Source organism: Mus caroli, chromosome 14 (genome assembly GCF_900094665.2).
Source record: "Mus caroli chromosome 14, CAROLI_EIJ_v1.1, whole genome shotgun sequence".
NCBI classification, from domain to species: domain Eukaryota; kingdom Metazoa; phylum Chordata; class Mammalia; order Rodentia; family Muridae; genus Mus; species Mus caroli.
In genome coordinates this window covers 90,665,182-90,678,117 of record NC_034583.1, presented here as the reverse complement: position 1 = coordinate 90,678,117, position 12,936 = coordinate 90,665,182, and the positions used below count along the sequence as shown (strand labels likewise).

The window sequence follows — 12,936 nt, the reverse complement described above, 5'->3', positions numbered from 1 at the left end:
CTCTGACAAAGTTCCTGACAAGAACAAACTAAAGGGAGCAAAGATTTATTCTGGCTCATGATTTGAGGAGATATGGTTCATAGTGGTTGGAAAGGCTCTGCCACAGAAGCAGTCTGTAGCTAAGCCAGGGGGACCTTGATTGTGTCAGATCGGTTAAGGAGTCTGAGCTGGTCTAAGATGGGCAGCCAGACTATAAACCTCAACGCACATGTGCCAGCAATCTGTTTCCACTAGCTAGGCTCCATGTTGCAAAACGCCACCGCCAACTGGGAACCAAATGATCAAGTACATGAGCTTGTTGGAGACATTTCATCATCAAACCATGACCTTGCCCACATACTGCATGCTGATTTTCTATGTCATGCTTGTATATTCTTGGCCTGCCTTAACCACTGCTGTGTGGGGCAGAATGGGAGCTACAGAACTCAAGAAGGCAGCACACTCTAGAGGACAGCCATGATGTTTCATTGGCTCTTGTCCCACAGGAGAACTCAGGAAACTCACTGCTTTCCCAGATCCTGATCAGGAGAACCAACACTCGTCTCTACTGTGTCTCAGATGGGTTTTCAGTCACTTCTAGCCTGGGACTCAGACCACAGGTCCAGACAGAAGGGCTCTGAGAAACAGCCAACCTTCAGAGCTCCGGCTTCCCCCAGGCCACAACCCTCCCAAAGAGTATGATTAAGACTGATGCAGGGTAATTATATATTCTTCCAAATCTTGCCCTGCATTCCCCCCCCCCAGCTTTTGAGAGTCCCCAAAGCCAAAATTTAAGACATTTCCCTGGTCTTTCAGTGCCTCAAATACTAGGTGCTTACATCAAGAAGATGGCCACGGGTTAGACCGAAAAGCAGGTTAATCAACAATTAATACGTGAAAATATGCCTCAAAGGACAGTGAGACAAAGCTTAATTATCATTCTACCATTGCGTGTGTAATGTAAGATCAAAATGTGATTAAAAATGGAAGGGTGGATGACAGTGAGTCTCTGCAAATACAAATCCACTACCAAAACTGCATGACAATCATCATGAAATATTAGAGAACTCCTGCCCAGAACCCTCCACTAATAAAAGAAAAGCTTAATACAAATAAACTCAAGACACAAGTACCGCCAAGGAGCTGAAGTGCAGGCTCTACGGTGCTGCTGGTCCACCGGGAAGCTCTAAGGAGTATTATCCCACCCGAAGTAATTTACCTGCTGATCTATGTGTCCCCTGCCGGTCATTTCACAATGATTGTTTTACTGCACCAATCTTTCATACAGTCCCTCCCAGACCTGCATGGTACTTGGGAACTTTTCACCCTCATAACAATGAGGACCAGTTCCAGCCTTTTGATTTGTAATGAACAGGAACAGAGACCCAGAGAGCACAAGAGAGGGCCAGCCGGGACTGAGGTGCAGGTGACTTTATTTAAGCTATGCGTATGGTTCTCTTCTGCTTATGTTTTTCTCTTAGTTTCTTATGCATAGGACCATCCTGATTTCAGTGTTAGCTGTTATCAGGGCTGTGCTTCTCTGAAGCTTGAAGCTGTTCTTTCTTGACTTCAATAACAGGATCAGGCCATCATCTGTTGAGATGATGGCCTTAGATGGGAACATAAGAATATTTTATTTGAATTTTATGGAAATACATTTATTCCCTCAGTAAACAGCAGCAGTCTGCGGAATGAGTTAGTTTGCCTTATATAACAATCTCAGTTATGGAGAAAAGATGTCTTAAGAGATAATTTCTAGGCTACAAACACAATTTTAATTATGTAAAAGCCATTCAACATAATAGACTCTACAAGTCACTGCTTGGTGGATAGCCTTCTCAGGTCAAAAATAATTTGGTAAAGCAACTTCCTAAAATGATATCCATTTTCTGTCTCACTTTATCAAGCAATTGAGAGCTGAATGAATTTCTGACTAGTAGCCTGCTGCTAAATGGTGCCACATAAAAGGCTAAATGTCATTTAATTGATAAGCAACTAAAACCCCAGCTCTCTTTATACCTTCTGCAAATGAGTGTCCTTCACAAACAATGATGTGATCCTTCGGTGTCACTACTGGAATTCAACTGCCACATATGAGAATTGGCACCCAAGTACCTTCCCTCAATAACCTGGGGACAGGCTTACCCTCTCATTAAGTAATATGTATGGAACATCTACTTGGGACAAGTGACCATGGAAGTCTCAAGAGGGATAATATGAAATTGTCCCTTCCTTAAAGCAGCTAAGTATTTTCATAGGTGTGATGTCTCTATGCCATATTTATAGGAGCAAATTATAGATATTCCAACAAGCATCTTGCAAGCCTCTGATGCAGACCATTCTGGTGGGCAATGGTGTCTTTGCTCTCCCACTCCCCAGGCACCTCTGACTGATGATCCCAGTTCTGAGTAGGGGACTCCTCCTTCTTTGGCAGGACCTCCTTCCTGTGGTCTATTTGTGGCCATCTTTTCTTTACTTACTCATAGAACAACTAGATAAAACCTAAGCATGTATATGTGGTTTCTTAATTGGAGGATACTAAAAGGAGAAATGAGTCAAACAAGGTAGCAAGATGGCATAGCTTAGCACATGAATGTTTAGGGAGTCACCTCACTGCCCGGCTCTTTGCCTCCTTTCACATGAACTTGACCATCTTTAAACGCAGATGGTGTGGAAGCACATTCCAGACCTGTGAGTTCATCAAACCAAGGATGGAAGGATTGCAATCTCCTGTTTTGAGGTCATATAGACAATCATTCAAATACCAGCTTTTTGGGTGCATCTTCACAGACTACAACTTGTAAATATACATATCCCTTGGGGAAGTTGCATTAATAAGGTCTTCTTTATGATTTTTCAGATTAAAAAGATGTAACAAACTCTCAGCATATTCCACACTTTAAATGCACAATTAGTGTGCCATCTTCTAGCATGCACTCACTTGGTGCATATAATCTCATACAGGCACACATACGTACATTTAAATTTTAAGACAATAAAAAAAATCTAAAAGTAAGGAGGGAATGATGCCTCGACGTTAAATGGGTTTTTTCCTTTTGATTAGGAAGACTTTATCATATATAATCATTGCTGTGGAAAAATAATTAGAATCTGGACCCTGAACTCAGTGCCTGAGGAAGATAATAGCTAAGTCTTGAGGAATACGAGTATAGTTATTTTCTCCATCACCCTCTCCTGCTCACTTTCTATATGGAACCCACACACTGTGATACACTATAAGCCTCTGAGGGGTGAGAGGTTAAGCGATGTAATCAGTATTTGGTTGAGACTGGTATGTTAGGAATTTACCTTGCCGGATACTGCAGACAATGCTGAACCTAGAAACAGCAGGGGAGGTGGTCTGTCTGCAACAGTGTCTGAGACCACAGTTCTGTGGCAAGCCCTTCAGGACCCACTGCCTACATGATAATGTTTAAAGAGAAAAGAAAATGAGCTAACCGAGCTGCTAGCCCCAACTAAAGGTCTCCGGGAAAGCAGAGCCCAGACCTAATCTTCCAGGGAAAACAAGATTTGCATTAAAAAATCTAAAATCCTTTGAAAAAGAGCACAAGCATAATTTCTGATAAGGATTGCTGGCACATAATGCTAAAGATAAAGAAATAAAACACAGCAAGGCAAGCAAAATCCTGGCACGAGAGGATGCAGCTTGTAAGGTCTTTAGTGGTGGAACGGATGCTTGCTGGAGTGAATCATAGCCACAGCTGTCAGTTGCAGCCTGGCCTAGCCCCATGCCAGCCTCCCCTAACGATTACCTGCCATCTGGGTTCTCAGCCACTCCCATCTGAGGACCAATCAGTAACTCAGGCTTGCAGAACTAGAAGCTTTGCCTCTGCGCACTGCAAACAGGGTCTGGATGGTGCCCAGTTCTGACTTAAGTCATTGAGCTTGGAGGTCAACAGAAGTCTCTATGCCAGGAAGAATATTACATTTCAGGTGCCCTAACTAACCCCTATGTCACAGCCAACTACTTGGGTCAAGCTTGCTTGCTTAGTCTTCTTTGGAAGCATCAGTGGTTGTTAGGGTTCAAATTGGAAATGAGCTCCATAGGCCTGTGCTTTCAACTTTTGTCCCCCAGCCAGGGATGCTGCATAGAGACTATAGGCTCTATATGTAGTAGGCCTGAATAGAAAACATAAGTCACTGGTGGTCTTTGAAGGATTACATCTCAGTCTTTGGTTCCAGGAAGTTTTGTGTTTTCTGGTGCACTACAATGTGAGAAGGCCCCGCTGCAACATCCTACCTCCACATACTGAGTGATTTTCCCATACTTTCTATCTTCCAATGGACCACAAACCTGTGAACTGTGAGCCAGAGTGGATTTCTTTAACTCCTCCCTAGGAAATGGCACAACCCATAATAGGTTGTGTCTTCCCACATCCGTTAACAATCAGGACAGTCCCCCATAGACATAGCACACAGTTCAACCTGATCAACATAATTACTCACTAAGACTCTCTTCCCTGGTGACTCTCAGCTATGAGGAGGAAACAGGCTGAACTAAATAGTATAGTGTCGAAACACAAATGTTTCCAGAGAGTAAGAGCAAACACTCCCTCAATGCATCTTAGGATAACCAAACTAGCAATCACACATAAAAAGCCAGAACTTCATTTGAATCAGGCTCACCACTCAATGTTCCCAATATTGGAGATGTCATTACCAGCTATTTCTATGTGGAAACCAAATAATAAGCAGGATGTGGGAGTTTGGAATCATGACAATGCTTGTGTTCATTAGGCATTAGTTCATCTATGGGACTCAGCGTCTTGGTGTTGATAGTCAGTCTTGCCTACAAAGATGGAGTTCTGAGCTATCTGTCCCCACTCACTCTCCTTGCAGTGTTTTAATGAGCTCTGGTTGCTTTGGCCTTCTTTGCTTCACCCCACATGCCATATTGACAATGACCATACCCTTCTTTAGCAGTGTTAATCCCTTTAACTTAATTAGCTTAGGTTTTCTAGAACCTAGAAAATCATTCCCTGTTTTAGTGAGTTCACACACTCAGGTGCTGTACTCCTAAGACCCACAGGTCAGTGCCCAGAGTTCAGTTCCAGTCTGTGTATTTGGCAATCTTAAGAAGACCATTCCCTCCACCCCCATATAAAGACATCAGTAGAGGATGTCCACATAAGTAAGAGGAAAATGTGTTTAAAGTCTACTTGGCAAGATGAGGAAAACCAGGCAGTGTGTGTGAAATCCTTCCCTTCCTTGTTCACATATGCACAGGGCTGGTACATTCTGATAAATAACAAAAACCTGATGACAGAGGAATGTTCAATTAACAGGACAACGATCGCTCTATGATACACTTTTGTCTGATGTTTTTACAAAGACCTTGTTACAGAGAAATATTACTCTTTAATCTAAGTTGTCCAGGAAACCTGGAACAATGGAGAAATTACTTTTTAAAAATACGTTTTAGTTCAAAGCAATCTAGACCAATCTACATCATCAGGATCATTTGCCACACCCATTTTACCACAGGATAAAAACCAAAACATCAACTCTGTTGTTTTTTCCAACCCTTTTCTATCCAAAATTACTTTCTTTGGAATCTAGACAACCCTCAAAATAAAATTTATTCCTATCACACTATTCAGACAATAAGATAATTTTTATAGAATGTATATATGTACACACACACACACACACACACACATATATATATATATATATATATATATATATATATATATATTGGAGAGAGAGAGAGAGATGTTTCTTTTAAAATTAATGAGAAAATACACATTTATTCTTTGAGCATTTCAAGTGTTTGCCATAAATAATTAACCTCTTTGTCCTCACTCCAGTGTTTTTAACCCTTGAAACCACTATGATTAACACTGGGACAGGTGGGTGTGGTCCTGCGTGCCACACACAGCAAACCTCAGCTGCAGCACTCTGTCTTCCAGGTGCCATTTGCAGCAGGATGCAGAGCCCACCTTTCCTCAGAGGCTGGGATTTATCATGGGAACTCCACCAAAGAGATCCCCACTGTCTACCCAGTCTTTCTTTGGAGCATTGTAGGGAAGGGAACTGTCATGGACCTTATCTGTACAGTTTCTCACACCCATCAAGGCCAGTATTTGCTGGCAAGTAGCTATTCTCAGTTTTCTCAGAAGCAGACTGGTTCCCTTATGTACTTGCAATATTGCCTGACTTGAACTAACCATTGCTTAGAGAGTGACAACAAGGAACTCAGCCCATTGCTGCTGGCAGAAGGAACTAAACCTAGGTAACATCCAAAGGGCTTCTGCTTTGCTTCTCTGAAAGACAGGGGAAATGTCATTTTCATAGCGGACCATCCACCTCTGACTTGGAGTATAACAACAGGCTGTTTCTATTCCACCCTTGAACTCTTGAGAATAATTTGTCCCAGCCCTTCTATTGGGTGGTACGACCTGAGTGCACAGAGAATGCAGAATTGTAATGTTCTTAAAAGCAGGATGTATCACTAATATCAGGAACATCTGCGAAGTTGCTCACTGTTTCTCCTGGTACTTTGTTACTACAGTTGCAGGACATTTAGAGACAATCAGATTGGCTGTAGTGTCAAAGCAGAAGGGCTAGGGCAACTACTCGATACCAGAGCTTGGGAAAGAGACCTCTAGGTACAAAGCCAGAAGTTCCAGACAAAGTTCAACGAATGCCGCGAACAACCTTTGACCGGGAAAAGTGTGTGTAGGAAACAGAACTTCGGAGCAGCCCCTGCCATAATCCCTTAGCATTCTACTTGGGTTTTCATACACAGTTGATAAGATTTTTAAAATTTAACTATTATTCTTCCCTCTTAGCTTTGTCTGCTCAAAATAAAACTGTCCTCTTTTAAAATAGTCCGTTTTTTTAATTTTTTCTGAAATCTCCATTCACTTACAGAGTATACTCTGAGCACATGCATCTACTTCATCCCTCCAACTCTCCCTGGAGACGCCCACTCCATCTCTCTCTGAACTTCAAGACCTCCTTATTTCCAAGAGATAACTTGCTTCTTTCTCTTAAAAAAATCTTTCTTTCTTTAAAAAAAATATGTATAGGTGACCATACTTTGCAAAAACACCTTCTAATACCATCGTGGTATATGCAATATTAATAAAACATGACAAATTTATTGATAATGCCAGGTCAATAAACATGGTAATAACACTCCACCAGGAATGAGAAAATGAAATAAGTGGCACTGAGGGTCATTTCGTGTTTGTAAGTCCTGACTTCTTAAGCTATCAAGAAGTAAAATATGTTGGGAAGGTTCTAAATCTGTCTACAGCCTTGGCAATTTTTAGGCCTCTCTTCATTCTTTCTGACTCTGCTTTCCTTCATTTTCTTTTGTTGTGGTTGTTGTTGGTTCTGTCTTTCTGTCTGCCTGTCTGTCTGCTTGTTTATGGGTTGCTTGGTTTTTTGTGAATTTCACGTCATGTAGCCCAATTCCACTCATCTCCCACTCCCCTAGTACACTCACTCCACCCTTTGCAACCTCCCCAAAATAGAGGGGAAAAACCCTCATATTGGAAGCTGTGGTTTGTAAGAGTGTGTCCCACAGTATACCCTTTTGTCCACACTTATGTGTTTATAAATGTTCATTGCAATGACTGGTACATTTGGTGCAAGGTCTCTGGCTTCTGCTATTCTATCAGTACTGGAACCTCACTGAACTCCTCTTGGATATCCTGTCGTTACTGTGCTATGAAGATCTTGTTTTGGATCTGTAAAAGCAGCCACTTCCTGCACTCCAGCAGTTCACTGATGGGGAAGATGTTGCGGTGGGCCAATTCAAAGACCTGGATCTGGGCCTGAGAGGTGTCTGAGCTAGACATGTCCTTGGGACCAGGTGAGGTGCAGGACCCAGTCTCCCCAAGTGTTGCAGCCGGTGAGGGACAGCTATCCCTCTCCCTCTCCCTCTCCCTCTCCCACTCCCTCTCTTTTAATATTGAGGCCACTCTTCTGCCTGCCATAGGTGACAAAGTCTTGGGAGGGAGCATCTTTCCTTCCCCCATGTCACTACATGACAGACAAGTGGCAAGCCAACTCTTCCATGCTCACATCCTCTGAGCCAGCTTGTCCCCACTACTACCACAAGGGTCATCTCTACTGTGCTGCCCAGGGAAGGTGCAGGGCCTGCTTTCCTGAGTGCTAAAGCTGGTGAGGGGCAGGGCCAGCTCTCCTGCTCTCATGACCCTAGGGCCAGGGGGTTCTAGCTGCCACAGGTGATGAGGGACAAGGAAGGGGTATCTCTCTTTTTGTCCATCGCACCACACAGGAGATGAGTGAAAGGGCCAGCTTTCTAATGCTAGTATCCTTGGGTTCAGCTTATTTGCCACTCTTACAATGTACCAGGCCCACTCTCCAGAATGCTATAGCATGCTAGGGACAAGGTCAACTCTCTTGTTCCCATGCGACCAGGGCCAGATCTCCCAGAATGACCAGGTAAGAGGCGGGACCAGTTCTGCACAGCTCTCAGACATCAACATGTTCCCAGGCATCAGACCAGATGAGGGACATCCACTGTAAAAGACCCCTGCAGCTGCTAGGTCACAGACCCAGACGTGACTTCCAGTGGGGGCATCACCAGCTACTCACATTAGGCTGTCCCTCACTACCCTCAAGTGTCTCTTTGCTATTTTTATATCCTTCTGTTTCTCTTTCTCTTCCATTTCTCCACCACTTGCTCCTTTTAGTGCCTAGGGTCTGAGTATCTACAATCATCTCAAGAGTGGTCTCAGGAGTACTATGCCCTGCTCATGCATTATGGTACATGGCAGAGCTCTTCTCAGGCATGTTCTGCCCACACAGGCCTGCATGGCACCTGACTTGTGGTAGTCTCAGGCTAGATCCCCGTACAGGCCTCAAGGTCTGATGGTTTTCTTGAGTTCATTCCTAGCCCAGCCTGCCTGAGTGGCTCTTTGCAAGTGTCATCTGTCTTGGGCTCACTCTTGCCCTGGGGCCCTCGGCCCAGTTGGGGTTCTTCTGGTCTCTGGCTTACTCCCCATCATGGGAGCCAATCTGGGCCTGCCTGGTAAGAGACTGGTGGTCCTCTCAGGCTAGGTCCCTGTCTGGGTCCTCTGGCTCCAGACTGGTAGATTGGTCTGCTTTTTTTTTTCAGGGAATTTTAGACTACTAATTATTCAGATGTTCATAGGTCAGAACACTAAATATAGACATGTCCTCTCTCCTCTCTGCCACCTACTGATGTGCATGTGACATAGCAGTGACACCTGCTAAGCTCCTAGGGGCAGGGTCATTCCTTCTCTTATGAAACAACTCTCTCTCTCTCTCTCTCTCTCTCTCTCTCTCTCTCTGTGTGTGTGTGTGTGTGTGTGTGTCTATCTCTCTCTCTCTCTTTCTCTCTCTCTCTGTGTATTGTTTCTATAAATAACTGAAAGTGATCCCATGGCTTGACATTTTTGTTCTGATTCACAAATGTATATAAATAGATGTGAGACAGGCAGGCAGGTGGCTAGACAAGTAGGTAGGTACGTGATGGAAACACAGACGAGATCTAAGTTATTGATTGACCGATAGATTAGCATTTCCTGTTCTAAAACCGTGCAATCATCTTATGTCTTTACCTGAGTATGTCAAATTCACCTCATGAGTTCATGTTCAAAATTAAAAACACCCTTCTAGTCTGGTATTTCTCTGAACAACTAACAACAGTAACAATAACTCAGTACTAAACCCAAGAATGGGGAGTTTTTCTTGAAATTTGTTCTAAACAGTCAGTCAGTGCCCTGATTGTACCTTCTTCCTCTGTCATCCTTCAGCCTTTATCCCATCTTGCAGGCTTGTCACTCATCCAGGATACCACCGGCATGACTTTTCTAAAGTTCAATTTTATGGTTTTTAATAATCACATACACAGTAACATTTTTATTTTAAAAATACATGTATTCCAAGCTTATTGCTGCCAACAACTTTTGATAATCCCCCAGTGTCTTGCCGTCACCCACACATACCTCTCAATGTGAACACCCATATCCCAGAAGACCTGGCATACAAGAAGACCTAGAACAATAATTTCCAATTCCAATTGATGGCAAAATTCACAATATTTCTTTAGTGAATGCTAGTAGAAGAAAGAAAAGTAAAATTAAAAAAAGAATCATAGAGGAAGATGCCAAATAGTTTTCAGTATTTTATTTCAGGCCATGTTCCCAAAGCCATGGTCAAAGACAGGATGTCCTTCTTCTAAAAGTTCGAGCCTTCTTACTAAAGCTTTTGTAATTCGTTATCGTCTGATCTACACTATGACCTCAATGGCCTCACCTTTTTCTTCTACTCATATACCACCCAGGACTTCAACCTTGGAAAGCTAACTTTATCTCAACCTGCTGTTGTTCATGCCTAGAGGTATGAGATAGGAGGATATATATATATATATATATATATATATATATATATATGTGTGTGTGTGTGTGTGTGTGTATGTGTATGTGTGTGTGTGTATGTGTATATATACATACACATATATATTATGGGGGAGGGGGTGATGAGTCCTCTGTGATATGAACTTAGTGTGCTTGCTTGGAAGTTGAAAGTGATGCATTTAAAGTAAAGTTTGGAAGAGTCAGTCAATGGGCTATGCCCTGACAGCATTGTCTATCACAATAAGACTCAGCCCTGCTAGGGATGCAGAAACCCTAGGTATTCTAGGTAGAGGAGTGACAAGACAACCCGTCATTTAGAAGAAAAGGCTCTGGCCTGCATTATGTTACCTCTGGTGAAACAATAGTATAAGCATGAAAAGCCAGACTGCCGACTCCAGTTCACAATCCTGATAAAACATGAAATTCTTAACAATTACCAAAAAGCCAACTGCGGGAATATAAGCCACACATTTTACTTTCAGAGGTTGAGGTTAAAAGCAAAATAATTCAACCATGAAAGGAGCTGTGATAATGATTCATTTGCTGAGCATCCTGCAGTTCAATCTTCCTGAAACTCTGCTTAATGAAAGCACATTCAGATTTTTTTTAGCCTCAACATTTATACACTTAAAACAATAAGAAAGATCATGGTATGTCATGCTGTAGACACCGAGCGCCTATGATCAAGCTTCTGCGCTGGTTTCAGGCATCTCACACCCTGCATGTGCATTCTGGCCACACTTCTCACAACCTAGCTACTCCATAATCCAATTCCAAATGGAGATGCTTAGTGGTATTTTAAAACCCCTATCCCAAGATGCCTTCTTAAAGAATGTTCTGTCATTGCCACTCAATACAGTTGCATCAGGAGGCGCTGTCCCTGCATGTCCAGAAGTTCTGCACACTTGTGGCCTTACAAACACATCTTATTATAATACAATCTTTAAAATAATAAACCCCTCTATTATAGACTGTGCATTTCTCACAAATAGATAACTGCTAATATTGCATATCCTCGGCATCCAGCTCAATGCCTGATACACACTAAAAGAGCAAGACCTTATTGGTGAATTGAACATAAAATTCTCAAAGAAATCCCATGTATATGTCTGTTCTATCAAATGTATATGTCTGTCAAAAGCTACAAAGATGGGCAAACTCATTTCATAACAAATGTCCATGCTGTAAGGTGAGATATGCCTTCTCTAAGTTTTACTATACAACTAAAATATTTATTTCCCATAAGTACTAATATAATTAGCAAACATTTTATATTTGTAAGGAGATTAAGAAGCAGTCTTGCAAATATGTAATTGTTTTGAAATTTAATTCTCTAATAACACTTTACAAAACAAGCAGGAGAATTTTTAATATTTCTCCTTTATGCTAGGGAGAGGTTAGGGATTTAGCTCAATGGTAAGAGCGTGCATAAATAGCACAAAGATTCTGAATGTGATCCTTAGTAGGGAAAGAGAAGCAAAAAGGCATGCCCCATGTCTTAGAGTTGGAGACACTTAGTGTCAGAGCATGTGCTAAGTGTGTGCGGGACCCATGTGTTCCATAGCATGTGCTTAGTGTGTACGAGATCCCTGTGCTCAGGCCTCACTATGAACCTGCATCTGTGCTCCTTCTCTGGAGAGCTGAAAGCTGAAAATGAAAGTAAATGTTTGAATTTCCAAGCTCCACCACTGACCATTTTATTAAAATGCCTTTATTAATGCTATCAAGAATTTTAATTTAAGGTAAAATCTAGGACAGTGTTTAAGGACATAAATATAAATGTGCCAGGGTTTTTCATTTATTTTCCTTGAGACAAGGTCTCACATATCACCATCTGTTCTCTCAAACTCCCTATATATTCGAGAAGGACTTTGAACTTCTCTGGCCCTCCTGGCTCCAGCTCCTGGCTCTAGGATTACAGGATTGTAGCACCTGTGTATGTAGTACTGGGGAATGAACTTGGGCTGTCTTCATGCTAAGCCACCACCCCAACCCATACAAGGATGTGAACATCCAGTTTCCTGAGCATACACTGCCTGCCCAAAAGAGAGAAGCAGAACTTCCAGTTTGCCTCGCCAGCACCTGAATCTAATGCTCTGTGGCTTGAATCAAGTGTAGATACTAGGGGAATCAAAGTTCAGGTCTGGCTTTAATGGATGGGTTAAAATACTCTCTGTGCTCCTCAAAGCTCTGGGATGTTTTTGTTTTCATGACTTGGCCAATACTCTCAGCAGCTGTCTCAACAAAACCAGTGGTGTGTTAAAATTTTAGAATGGAACTCTTATGTAGGTTTCTGTATATATGTATATGAATATGTGTCTGTGTATCCTTACTTGTAAAACTAAGCCTTTTCACTGACTTTAAACAAAAGAGAAAGCTATTTCAAATGTAGTGTGAAATACAAAAATATATACATATAAGTATATGCATGTGTAGCAAGCTTGAGTGAGAAAAAAATTGCATAAAATAACTTTTCAGTGACAAATGAGAGTAGTAAAAACTTTAACATCAGAACTGGAAAGATGGCTCAGCAGTTATGAGAACTCACTGTTCTTCTAGACAATCTGAAATCAGC

At 42.1% G+C, this 12,936-nt stretch overlaps 1 non-coding gene across 1 annotated transcript; it reads right to left on the bottom strand.

The window, feature by feature from the left end:
• Positions 1–9,099: 9,099 nt before the first annotated feature.
• On the bottom strand, positions 9,100–9,231 carry LOC115029302. The gene has a single exon (XR_003834876.1). It is a non-coding gene; the product is annotated as a small nucleolar RNA SNORA17 (small nucleolar RNA).
• Between the last annotated feature and the right edge of the window lie 3,705 nt (positions 9,232–12,936).